The 10,933-nt window shown below is 37.4% G+C and overlaps 1 long non-coding RNA gene across 2 annotated transcripts; it reads right to left on the bottom strand.

Annotated features, from left to right (window-relative positions):
* Positions 1 to 2,052: 2,052 nt before the first annotated feature.
* On the bottom strand, positions 2,053 to 8,897 carry LOC104910422. Of its 2 annotated transcripts, none has more exons than XR_004159309.1 (4): positions 8,810 to 8,897; positions 8,378 to 8,506; positions 4,865 to 4,940; positions 2,053 to 4,779 (listed from the first exon to the last, which is right to left on the bottom strand). It is a non-coding gene; the product is annotated as an uncharacterized LOC104910422 (long non-coding RNA). The 2 variants fall into 2 exon arrangements; XR_793060.2 differs by having other exon boundaries at positions 2,053 to 3,729.
* Between the last annotated feature and the right edge of the window lie 2,036 nt (positions 8,898 to 10,933).

Here is a 10,933-nt window from a genome sequence, read left to right as displayed (position 1 = left end):
TAGAGCAATCAAGAAATCAGCATGTTTCATCTCAGCAAGTAGCATAGAAATCCTAATCTTTAACTGTTACAATAATTCTAAAATTATTATTTTGGATGCCTCTTAGCCTTTTAGAGAGGATTTCACAGTAACTGATTTTAATAGCCTTTATCAATGTTAGCAGCATTTGATGTGAGTCAATAAGCATCCCAGATTGGCTGTACAATCTAGCACAACTATAAAAGTGCCTGACAGAAAAAGAACAGTTACTAATCTGATTGCAGGTGCCTTATGTATCTTTCAAGATTATTACTTAATCTTTTATTATTTAACTTTGTAAATCCACAGTAAGTTTTGACTTTATTGGAAAGGTGTGACATAAAAAGTTGTCTTTTTAAATTTTGCTAAGTTTTGAAGCAAATAAATAATTATTTGGTTTGACGTAAAATATTTTTGCCTTTTTCTTCAAGAAAATCTCAACATTAAATATGAAAGTGTTGAAGTCATAACTTCACAATAGGTCAAAACTTGTAAATGAGTACATGAAATGTGCTTAGTCCATAACGCTTCCAGACTGGTAAGACAGCATGTTTTGATTTGGAGATATGGGCTCACACGCAGAGACAAATCATGTTGCTTTTGATTGCAAGGTCTTCCTGGTACTTAGCGTGCAGTTTAGAAGAACATCATGCAGATTAATTGTGGGCCTATATTGAAGTTCAGTGCTGTAACTTTCTTCCTTGATGCTGAAAACACACTACAGGAAGAAAAGGATGCACAGTGAATTTTTATGGGAAGAGCCTATGAGATTGAATAAAGTACGGGCAATAGCACTGCAGACAAGTGACTTAGTTTTTGCTATCATAAGTTTGTACTGAGAAATTCCTGCATTTCCTTTTCTGAGTTATCTTTGCAGAAAGATGAAATCTGAAATCTTCATTTATATTTTAAGTCCCCCACACCAAAAATGCTCACAGACATGTGCTTCACAGAGCCACATTCAAATTCTGCTTCACTGCACAGTTATTCCTGGTAGAGTCAGCATACATAAAATAAAAATATGACCTTGAATGTCAGCTTTCAGTCTTACATAGACAAGCATAGTGCCATTTGAAATTTACTGGAATTACCTGGCTCATGTCAAGAGTTTATATGAAGTTTTTGTATGAATGATTTTTTTGGATTTGTGTACCATAAAGAATGGATACCTTGTTGAATCTAGGATATCTCCGGTCTGCCCCAAATATTCTCTCAATTCTTTCTTGTTCTCATTTTTGTTGCAAAACAGTTTGTAGTATCCTTGCTGTACAGAAGACCTAATAAAAAGTTCTCTGCATATTCTTTTCTTTACACCAAGAATATATGAAATAAGTTTGCTACACTCTTATTTGTTGAATGTCATATGAGTCTTAGAGTCAGTTAGAAAAAACTAGTTTTATCAATAACTAAGGACTAAGAATCAAAAGGAAAGATCCCTCTGACCTGCCACGCTTATTTTCTTTAAGTGCCTCTGATAATTCCCAGTAGTTCCCTCTTTCTCAACTAGGAAAACACAGGAAAGGCTGTGACATTGCTCAGCATTCCCATCAATTTTGTACTTGGAGTTCGAATGAACAGAATAAGTTACCACATGTCATCTGTTTCACCATAATTGTCCTTGTGCCCTCCTACTACCTAAAAAATGGTAAGTAATGTAGGTAGTTTACAAGACAATTGCTGATTCAGTTGAGAGAAACAAGCATTTCCAAAGCCAGTTGCTGCAAGCTGGTTATGTATATATATGTATGTATATATGGTTATGTATATATAGTAGCCTACTGACACGTTGATTTGCCTTAGAACCATCTTCCACTGTCTAAACTGGGGTACAGTGAACCGCCACTCATGTTTTAGAAAAATTTATAAAGCTCAAAATTTCCAATTTTCTATCAAACATATTCAAGATCATGATTTGATTTTAAATCTCTATAGATATTATCTGAGTAATGTATCCGTACATAAGTGTAAATTATCCTCCCTCTTCAGAATGAAAAGGTCAAATTTAATGCAGAATTTTTAAAATATCTAGATTTATTCAAATAAAATACAAACAAAATACACCATACAAAATAAAGTAACCATTTTCTCAAACAAATGATCAAGTTTATCAACTGAATTGCAGAAGTTGTAAGTCTGGCACAAGGTTGATGTCATTTAAGACATTTTAGGCTGCACTGAGAAAAGGTTAAATTAACTCAAGTGACTTTGGATCTGTCATAATAATAAGCACATAATTCTTTACTATTACTCAATTACTGAAATTGAATTTGCTACATTATAGAAACTTTGTGCTTGATTCCATTCTTTTATTTAGAATCATCAAAGGAGCAATTTTACTTGTATAGATGATTTCCTTCATCACTTGTGAAGAAGGAACATGATAACCAGTTTGTACAGTTACTAGCAGTATACACAGCCTCAACAGGAAGAAGATGCTGTTCCCCATTTCTCAGTCTACACTGACTATGAGAAAGAACAAGATGTCAGGCTATAAAATTAAATCTTCTTTGCACTTAGTGCAGCCTTAAAAAATGTGCTTAGAATGGAGCTTTGGTGTTTGTGCTATATTCTGAATTTTACAGGTAAATATAATACTGGAGTTAGAGATTTTTTTTCAGAAATTCACAAAGACATAATCTTGCAATAATAACAAATGATGAGTGACACAAAACAACAGGAAAGTCTCTCATAATGAGAAGTATTTGCAAGGTCTTTAATAAAGTTTGTATTAGCAAAAAGAAATGGCTTGTATTTGGCACACAGTGTAAGGAAGCAGAAAAGAATTGCTTTGAACTTGATCAAGTTGCTATGGATGATACCAAGGAAGATGACTGACAATGTAATATATCCTCTTAGAACAAAGGTGCTTGAAGAGATAATTCACAAGATGATAATAGATTTTGAGATTCTGAAAGTTGTTTACTTGCTTCAACTGTTTCATGTGGAATTATGATACTAAACTTATTACTTTTATGGAAGAATTAATGGTTGTTGGTTTGCTCAAAGATCTTCTGTTAACATATAAATCTGAGCAATTAATAAATATCATGTTCTGTAACTTGTGTATGCCACGAATTCAAAAAATGGTAAAAGAAATGATTTTCCTTTCATCTGCATCTGCAAAGATTTTTAGTATTCTCAATGAATACAGCAAAATTGCATCAATAAAAAATTAGCATGAAAGAGGAAAATTGCCCCAAACTGCACTAACTGTTCATCAGCAGACCTTAAGTGTCTCTGTTAAAAACATGCCTCTAGACAAATTTCTTCTGTGCTCGTTGAAAGAATTTGATACTTAGTTGTTAAGCTTCAAGAAAAAAAAAATCATTTGGAAAAGTATTTTGGAAATGACCCTCTATTTGATTAAAAAGATATGGGTTTTTTTGTCTGTTTCTAATTAATATTTTGATACTGATTGAATGGTTATGGCATATGAGCTTGGGTGAACTCCAGGTGAGAATTATCAGTGCTCTTAAGCGTTGTCCTTTCCTTGGCTGTGGAAAAACTCCTCAACTGAGGTAAAGGAGATCCTACTGACGGGCTCAATCTTCTCATCAATTGGCTATATATGAGGAGACAGAGAGGACAGTCTGTCCTCAGAGCCAGTGATCTAAACAAAACAGTACCAGACAGATTAGCTGTACACATTAGCCTCAGGAGGCTGTGCATCTGCCAGTCAGGAGATGTGAAGGATCCACAGATGTTTTCTTCCTGAAAATATCAGAAAATCTGAGAAAGCAGGTAACAGAGGCTTTGAGCAACTAGATTTTTGACAATCTCTCCCAGATTAATTCCCTAAGGCCATCTGCATGACGATGCAGGGAATACAGGTGTATGAGAGATTCCCAGCTGCATATGTCAAAGAAACAACAGACATCTTATTTTTATATAAGATGTGTTATTTTTCTTATCACTGCTGCCCTTCTATAAGCACAGCTATCACAGTCCAGTCAGTACCTTGTCAATGCAATACACCAAAGAGTTTTTACAGTTCTGTAGAATATTAAGATTTCAAAGGTATCATTAAATCCCAATATGAATAAAATTGATAATATTGCTCATGAGATCCAAGGACAGGCTGGATGGAGCCCCGGACAACTTAATCTAGAGCATGATTTAGTGATTGGCAATCCTGACTGTGGCAGGGCGTTGGAAGTAGATGATCTTTGACGTCCTTTCTAACCCAAGCCATTCTATGATCCTATGATACTATGATTGACATTGATCCTAAGTAATAATAATAGTTAATTCAAGTCATATGAGCTACAGTGGTGCTATGATGACTGAGTCACTCAAATAATGCTACTTCAGTTAATTTACTTCAAAACTGATAGCCTGAAAACTGCTATAACACTATTACATTCTTTAAGATAGAGAGTAGTACTGCTTTTTTTTTTTTTTTGACCTATATTTCTGTGGTACTTCTGAAAAGCATTAATGTAATTGCTTTGAATGCAGACAGAGATTGGAAGCAAGGTGTAATAGGTTGAATTATTTAAAAAAAAAAAATAACCCACAAGCAAACAAACAAAATCTCTTAAAATAGAACCTGATACGTAATACTTTCTATTAACTGAATGATATTACTATGATTTCCCTTTAAGGTTGGACAGTATGAAATTAATTACTTTGTACATTGCTGTGGTTTAACCCAGCACGTGGCTCAGCACCGCACAGTCGTTTGCTCACTCCCCTTCTTCCCAGTGGGATGGGGGAGAGAATTAGGAAAAGAAAAAGTAGAATTCGTGGGTTGAGATAGAACTACAAGAGAAAAGGAAAAGGATAATTGTTATGACTACATATATATGTATATGAACGTATATAACAAGTGATGCATAGCACTCACCAATCAATATCCAGCTAGTCGCTCAAGCAGCAGCAGCAGGAGAGATGTACTCCCACCTCATTCAAAACTCCTTCCGCTTCATGTCATACATTATGGAAAATCCCTTTCATTAGTTAAAAGTCAGCTGTCTTAATTCTGTTCCCTCCCAGCTCCTTGGGCCCTTTGCTGCAAATGGCACTGGCTCTGTATAACACTGCTTAACAGCAACTAAAAGCATCAAGGTGTTACCAACATTGTTTCTCTCCTAGAAACAAAACATAACATTCTACCAGACACTGAAGAAAACCCCATCCCAGTTGAAACTGAGACAAACATCAATACTCAGCAATGAAAGAATTCGCAAAGGATGATTGCATTTGTCTCCCCAAAGCCTAAATAAGTGAATCTTTAATGTACTTTATCTTTTCCTGTACAGTTACAAAAACATCATTTCTCCAAAGAACATAAAAATAGCTGACAAACTGAAGGCAAATTGATAGATGATTTACAAGGAATTTTTAATCTTTTTCGTATAGGAACAGCTCTCTAACAGTGGAAATAGATGTTTAAAATGAAAAATCTCTTTTTGTTGCTCATACAGCACAAGGATTGTGATTTAATGTCAAATTATTGTGTCTGGAGACATTGGTGTGCGGCTATAATTACTCTGAATGGAGGATGGGTTTAATGAGTGAAAAAAAGTTCATTTTCTTACTCTAGTTTGAATTATCTTTGTATATTGATAGGTAGTTAGGCAAGCAGGCAGGCAGATAGATAGACAGAGATATGTGCAATAAATAGCATTCCTTAATGTAATAATATATATTACATGACTTTTTATCAAGAACTGACAAGTTGCACAAATCATTGAAGAATATGGGAAAACAGATTGGTTTACTTCAGTGTCAGCATTACATATATACAGAAATGTTGACCAAATTTACTATACCTGTATCAAGACAAAGTGTCTCCATTACTACCAAACAGAAAAACAAAATTGTAATTATAATTTGTGCTCTGTTCATTTCAAAACCTGTTTCTCTGAAACATCATCTATAGGTCACTTGATCTGCCCTTCTTCTCCCATAGTGCTTAGCAACCTGTTTTCCAAAATAAATTCTGTATAAAATGATACATGTAAAGGACTGAAAGATTTCTATTTACAGAAGTCAAAAACAGATATAATTTTCAGTGTTAGACAGTTAGAAGACTTCAGTAGAGAAGAGCTGCACAGGAGAAGCTAGAGGTACAACCAAGGATTCCCCAACCACTGCAAAGATTTCTGATGCAGTTCATCATCTCTGATGTTGCCATCAAACAATTCCTGAAGTTAAAATATCCCTGGGCATTTTATCAAGAATGTTTTTCCACAAATATCTCCAAGTTATTGGAGTGTGGTTCTTCCCATGGCAGCCATCCCTCTGCTCACAGCCTAATTCGTCACCAAGCCATGGGGTACATATAAGCATCATCATATGGAGTCAGCTGCAAAAGGTGTGACCTTCAGGCAGTCTTGGAGGAATGACTGAAACATTTCATCCCAGCTGAATGGGTGGGTGACATAACATCATACCAAGACATTTGCACTCTGTAAAACAGAGTTCACATCCCTTCAAGGAAAAAGGATCATCCATCTTAAACTGAATTATGTATATGGAGAGGACAGCGTTAACACCTGAAGCTGGTAAAACTGTGGGAGAGGGGTTTCATTTCAGACAAGCATCCAGGTTTGCACTCCCTGAGGCACATCCACACAGGCTAAAGAAAAACCCCTACATCTGATCAGAATCACAGGAATCGGAGGTCATATCTAGGGCACAATGTAAGATCAGGTTTCAGTGTTTGCTCTTAGTAAGTCAAGCAAGTCTCCAGCACCTCTGGTTAATAGGACCTTATGTATTATAGAGAGGTTCTATGTATTTAGACTATGAAAAAGGAATCAAGCATCTCACTAAACTAAGTGCCTACATATGAAACAGTTGAAATCTGTAGAATAGGAAGCGATAAGGCTATTTGCTTCAAGTGGCTTCACAGTAATTATTTAACAAGATATAATTTATGGCTGTTACAGTATATTGTTACTTCAAGAAAAATAAGCTTTTTTAATACTCTGCTACGCCTTTCTTAAAAGGCTTTTAAAGCTATGTGTCTGCATACATGGGATTATACTACACCTTGCAATAACAGCTGACTTCCTCATTTGTTGGCTAACATCACAGTCACCGAGATGTCATTTCAGTAAACAAAATACTTTCCTTATGTGTTATTCTTCAGATCAATATTTTAAGGATATCAAGTGCCCTTTAATCATAAATAGCTTTCAATAAACAAATGCCTTTCATCTGGCTTATTCTTGTAGCTATGAAAAAAATGATTTTTAAGGGATTTGAAAACTTCTTTGTTATAATTTGGCAATATTTGAACAAGTTACTACTTCATATATATTTAATCTTATTTTTTGTGTACATCCTTCAACATAAGCATCCCCATAAAACACCTTGAAGTCATGAAAAATATTTAGATTTTATTTCTCTGATGCATTATTACAATGTATAAATTGTCAGTGTTCTCTTAAAATAGCCTGATCTTGAGCCTTGCCTTTAATTTCCTGACATCCTAACATCTGTATGCAGCAAACGAAGTGGAACAGAAACACAATCGTGTTTTAGGAGTATATGTGCAACTCAAGCCAGTGGTTGCTTGATAAGAAAGCGTTCTTTCTCCCTCCATTGTGCATACTTCGCAGAAATTATTCATGCTAGGCATGAGCCTGATTTCAGCAGCACTTGTTTTTTCTCCTATCACTCCTCTCCTTCCAGAACTGCAGCTGAAAGTCCCATGCTGTGCTAGGGAGTCACTGTGATCAGTTCTGGGGTGTGCAGGGGACACGGGTTGGTTGACATCAGCTCCATAGCATTAGACAACAGCGTACTGCAAGTGGCTTTCCATGTCTGCTTCTATCAACAGGCCATGAATTCATGACTAATTTATCCCCTCTCTGATCTATAAATAGGCTCAGGTTCTTTGGGAAATAGGGGCATTCTTTTGACTCTCTCCTCCCTCTCTTTTCCATTTTGACCTTTCATTCACGATGTAGGAGTATCTGCCACCCTCCGAAGCAGCTGTCGTTTGCTAAGGCTGTGCTGCCTCTCTGGGGCCAGCCAGGAGAGGGTACTAGAGAACAAAGCTGCACCAGCTCCTTGGGGAGTTCTATTCCTGGAAATGCAGCCCAAACTTCACTAAAGCCGTTCTGCCCTTCTGCTGTCCCATTTCTTCACTTCATTCCCTTACGGTTTCAGGCTTGGTACTGCCCACTCTGTTCCTTTCAAATGACACCCTAGAAGCACGGGCCAATAATGCACACACATCTCTTCAGGTCTGGGATTTCACCAAAAAGGATTCATCTGTTATTTGGCATGGATCTAACATACTCTAATTTTAAAAGTCAAATTATGCAGCAGCCTCATCAATATTCTTGTTTGAAGGTTGCATACAAAAAACTGCAAATAGCTTTGAGGATCAGAATAAAGATACCAATTCAGTTTTCCCACTGTTCTACTGTGCTGTGCCTTGGCCTTGCAGAAGGCCTCTGGCAGACTACAGTGTGTTTGGGGTCTCTAGTTGGGGCATCTCACCTCTGGTGGATCCTGACTCCAGGGCATGCTGAGAGGAAAAAGAAATGAAAAAGTAAGTTTCTCTTAGGTAATGCTTGCTATTTATTCTCATGGAAACTGTAGAAGACACAAAGAGCAGTAACACTATTCAGTAGAGCAAACACTGAACTACAAAGTACTATTGTTCAGCATAATCATTACAATTACCCAATTCAAGCAGATGAGTTGATCAAGACACCCTTCATTTGTACAGTCAACATACGCTCAGCGCAGTTAGAATGGTACTTTACAGGTGTTATAGTTGGAAAAATTATCATGGTGGAAAAGAGATAACGGAGGAAGAAATACTAACCTGTATCCAAGGATCTAGGCTTGCAGTAGAAAACTCCAAAAAGGAGAGACCTCCAGAAAGAAAGAGATCCTTCCCCAGTGCGAGTCAGCCCTTAAATGGGGTCTAGGTGAGGTGCAGCCAGGCTTCAACCCTTCTGGTCACAGAGGTGAATTGCCTTCACCTGTGCTCCCACAGCTGACTCAGTCCTTGCCTCAGGTGATCCATCAGTGTTCAGGCTGTGACTCAACAGTTGCCATACACTATCTCATGATGTGATGGCCATCTGGAACATGGTTTGTCTTTCATGTCACAGTTGCCACTGCTGAAACACACCACTCAGAGCTTCACTGTTTTTGTGTTCAAAAACAGTGTTTGGTCTCCATAAATGATCAGCAAGCACCAATGAATGTCAATGGATGCCACTTTTCCCAAAGGGAGAAATTCAATTCCAGCTTCATATGCACTTTTACATCAGACATTATTTTTTCAGTCTGCCCCTCTGCTGCCATCTGTCACATGGCAACAACATGTAATGGAGTAGTGGTGGGAATTCCTCTATTGCTGCACTACCTACATCCACCTGACATCATGGACCAATATAATAAAATAGGAGGCATGTATTTAGGATACATAGTCTGTGTATATGTATTTAGGATACATAGTCTGTGTATATGTTGATTTTTGGTATTTGTACTCATATTTGTGAGTAACACCTTTTTGAAATAAACATATCAGAGGTTGTTTCAAAACGGAGTAAAATGAACACACGTTATAAGTTGTTACGTGTTTTCATGAATATGAACACCTCCGCCAACTTCAGTGGAAGTTTAACAGAACTATCTGATGATAGGTCATAATTACAAGACAAACTTAACTGCTTCATAAAAGAAGTGGAAAAAATGTAATGCAACTAACAGGGGACATCAGGAGAGAAAAAGAAAACCAAGTGACCTTGTACCACTCAGTGGCAATGAACAGAAGATGCTGTTAAGTTTCATTCCACTAAAAAGACAGCTTGCCGGTGGAATGGTTGCCACAGGGGACACGTATGGAGATCTCAGCTTTGAAGAAAGACACAGGAGATGAAAAGGACCAAAGCTGCACTGAAAGAGAAGGTGAGATGTGCCAGGAAGCCATCTCTGGAACCAAGGCTGGTGGACGCAGGAGGAAGAAGCACATCCCTCTCATCAGTATCCTGGGCAGCAACAATACCTGCACAGCCTGAGGGCAATGAGTGGGAAGAGACTGAAGAGGGGTATGTTATTCTGCTAACATCCACTAGTATTCAGCTGGGAGCCAGGCGCATTCTGGCAGAATCTCAGCTTCCCCACAGCCCTTACCTAAACAACGTCTCTCTTTTTCTTTTTCTTTTTTTTTTTTTTTGCAAACTATCTGCAAGCATCTGAAGAAACAACAGATGAGTAACAGCCAAAGTGAATTAGTTAAGAATAAATTACATCAAGGCAATATATAAAATTCTTTGTGACAGAGTGACAGGCCTGGTGGGCAATACAGAAACAGCTGAAGTCATATATTTTGATTTTAATACTTCTTTTGACACTGTACTGACAGCTCATCCTCAAAGCAAACTAGGGACACAACTGAGACAAAAGTACCCTGACCAGCTGCAAAACCAGTTACAAAATCATATCAGGAGGACAGTTATCAATGGTTCATTGCAAAGCACGGCAGCATACATTCCTCAGGGATCTGCCCTGGGTTTGGCAAGCAGATTCACGAGCAGCCTGAATGAACAAATAAGGAATACATTATTAATGTGCAGACAGCTGAGCTGAATGGAGCTGTTAATACCTGAGATAATGCTTAGAATTCAAAAGAATCCTAATAAGTTTTATCATCTTGGTATAATAGGATGCTTTTCTGAAAAGAATAGATGAGAATTAGTGAAGGAATAAGGATCTTACAGTATGAGGAAGAAATCGTTAAGAAGCAGTGCTGCAGTAAAAGATTCGGATTACTGTGAAACACAAGCTAACACCACTCTCATATGGAGAGGAAAAAATGCCCCGTGGTTTCTGTAGACACTAAAGTATGAAGTAATTGCTGAGCTCACAGGGACTGGGCTGGAGGAGCATGTCCAGGTTCGGATGTCACTTAAGGGCTGATTCAATTAAAGCAATACAG

This window comes from Meleagris gallopavo, chromosome 3 (assembly GCF_000146605.3).
Source record: "Meleagris gallopavo isolate NT-WF06-2002-E0010 breed Aviagen turkey brand Nicholas breeding stock chromosome 3, Turkey_5.1, whole genome shotgun sequence".
In the NCBI taxonomy this organism is placed as follows: Eukaryota; Metazoa; Chordata; class Aves; order Galliformes; family Phasianidae; genus Meleagris; species Meleagris gallopavo.
The sequence above is the reverse complement of the archived record's forward strand: the minus strand, read 5'-3'. Positions and strand labels throughout refer to the sequence as shown.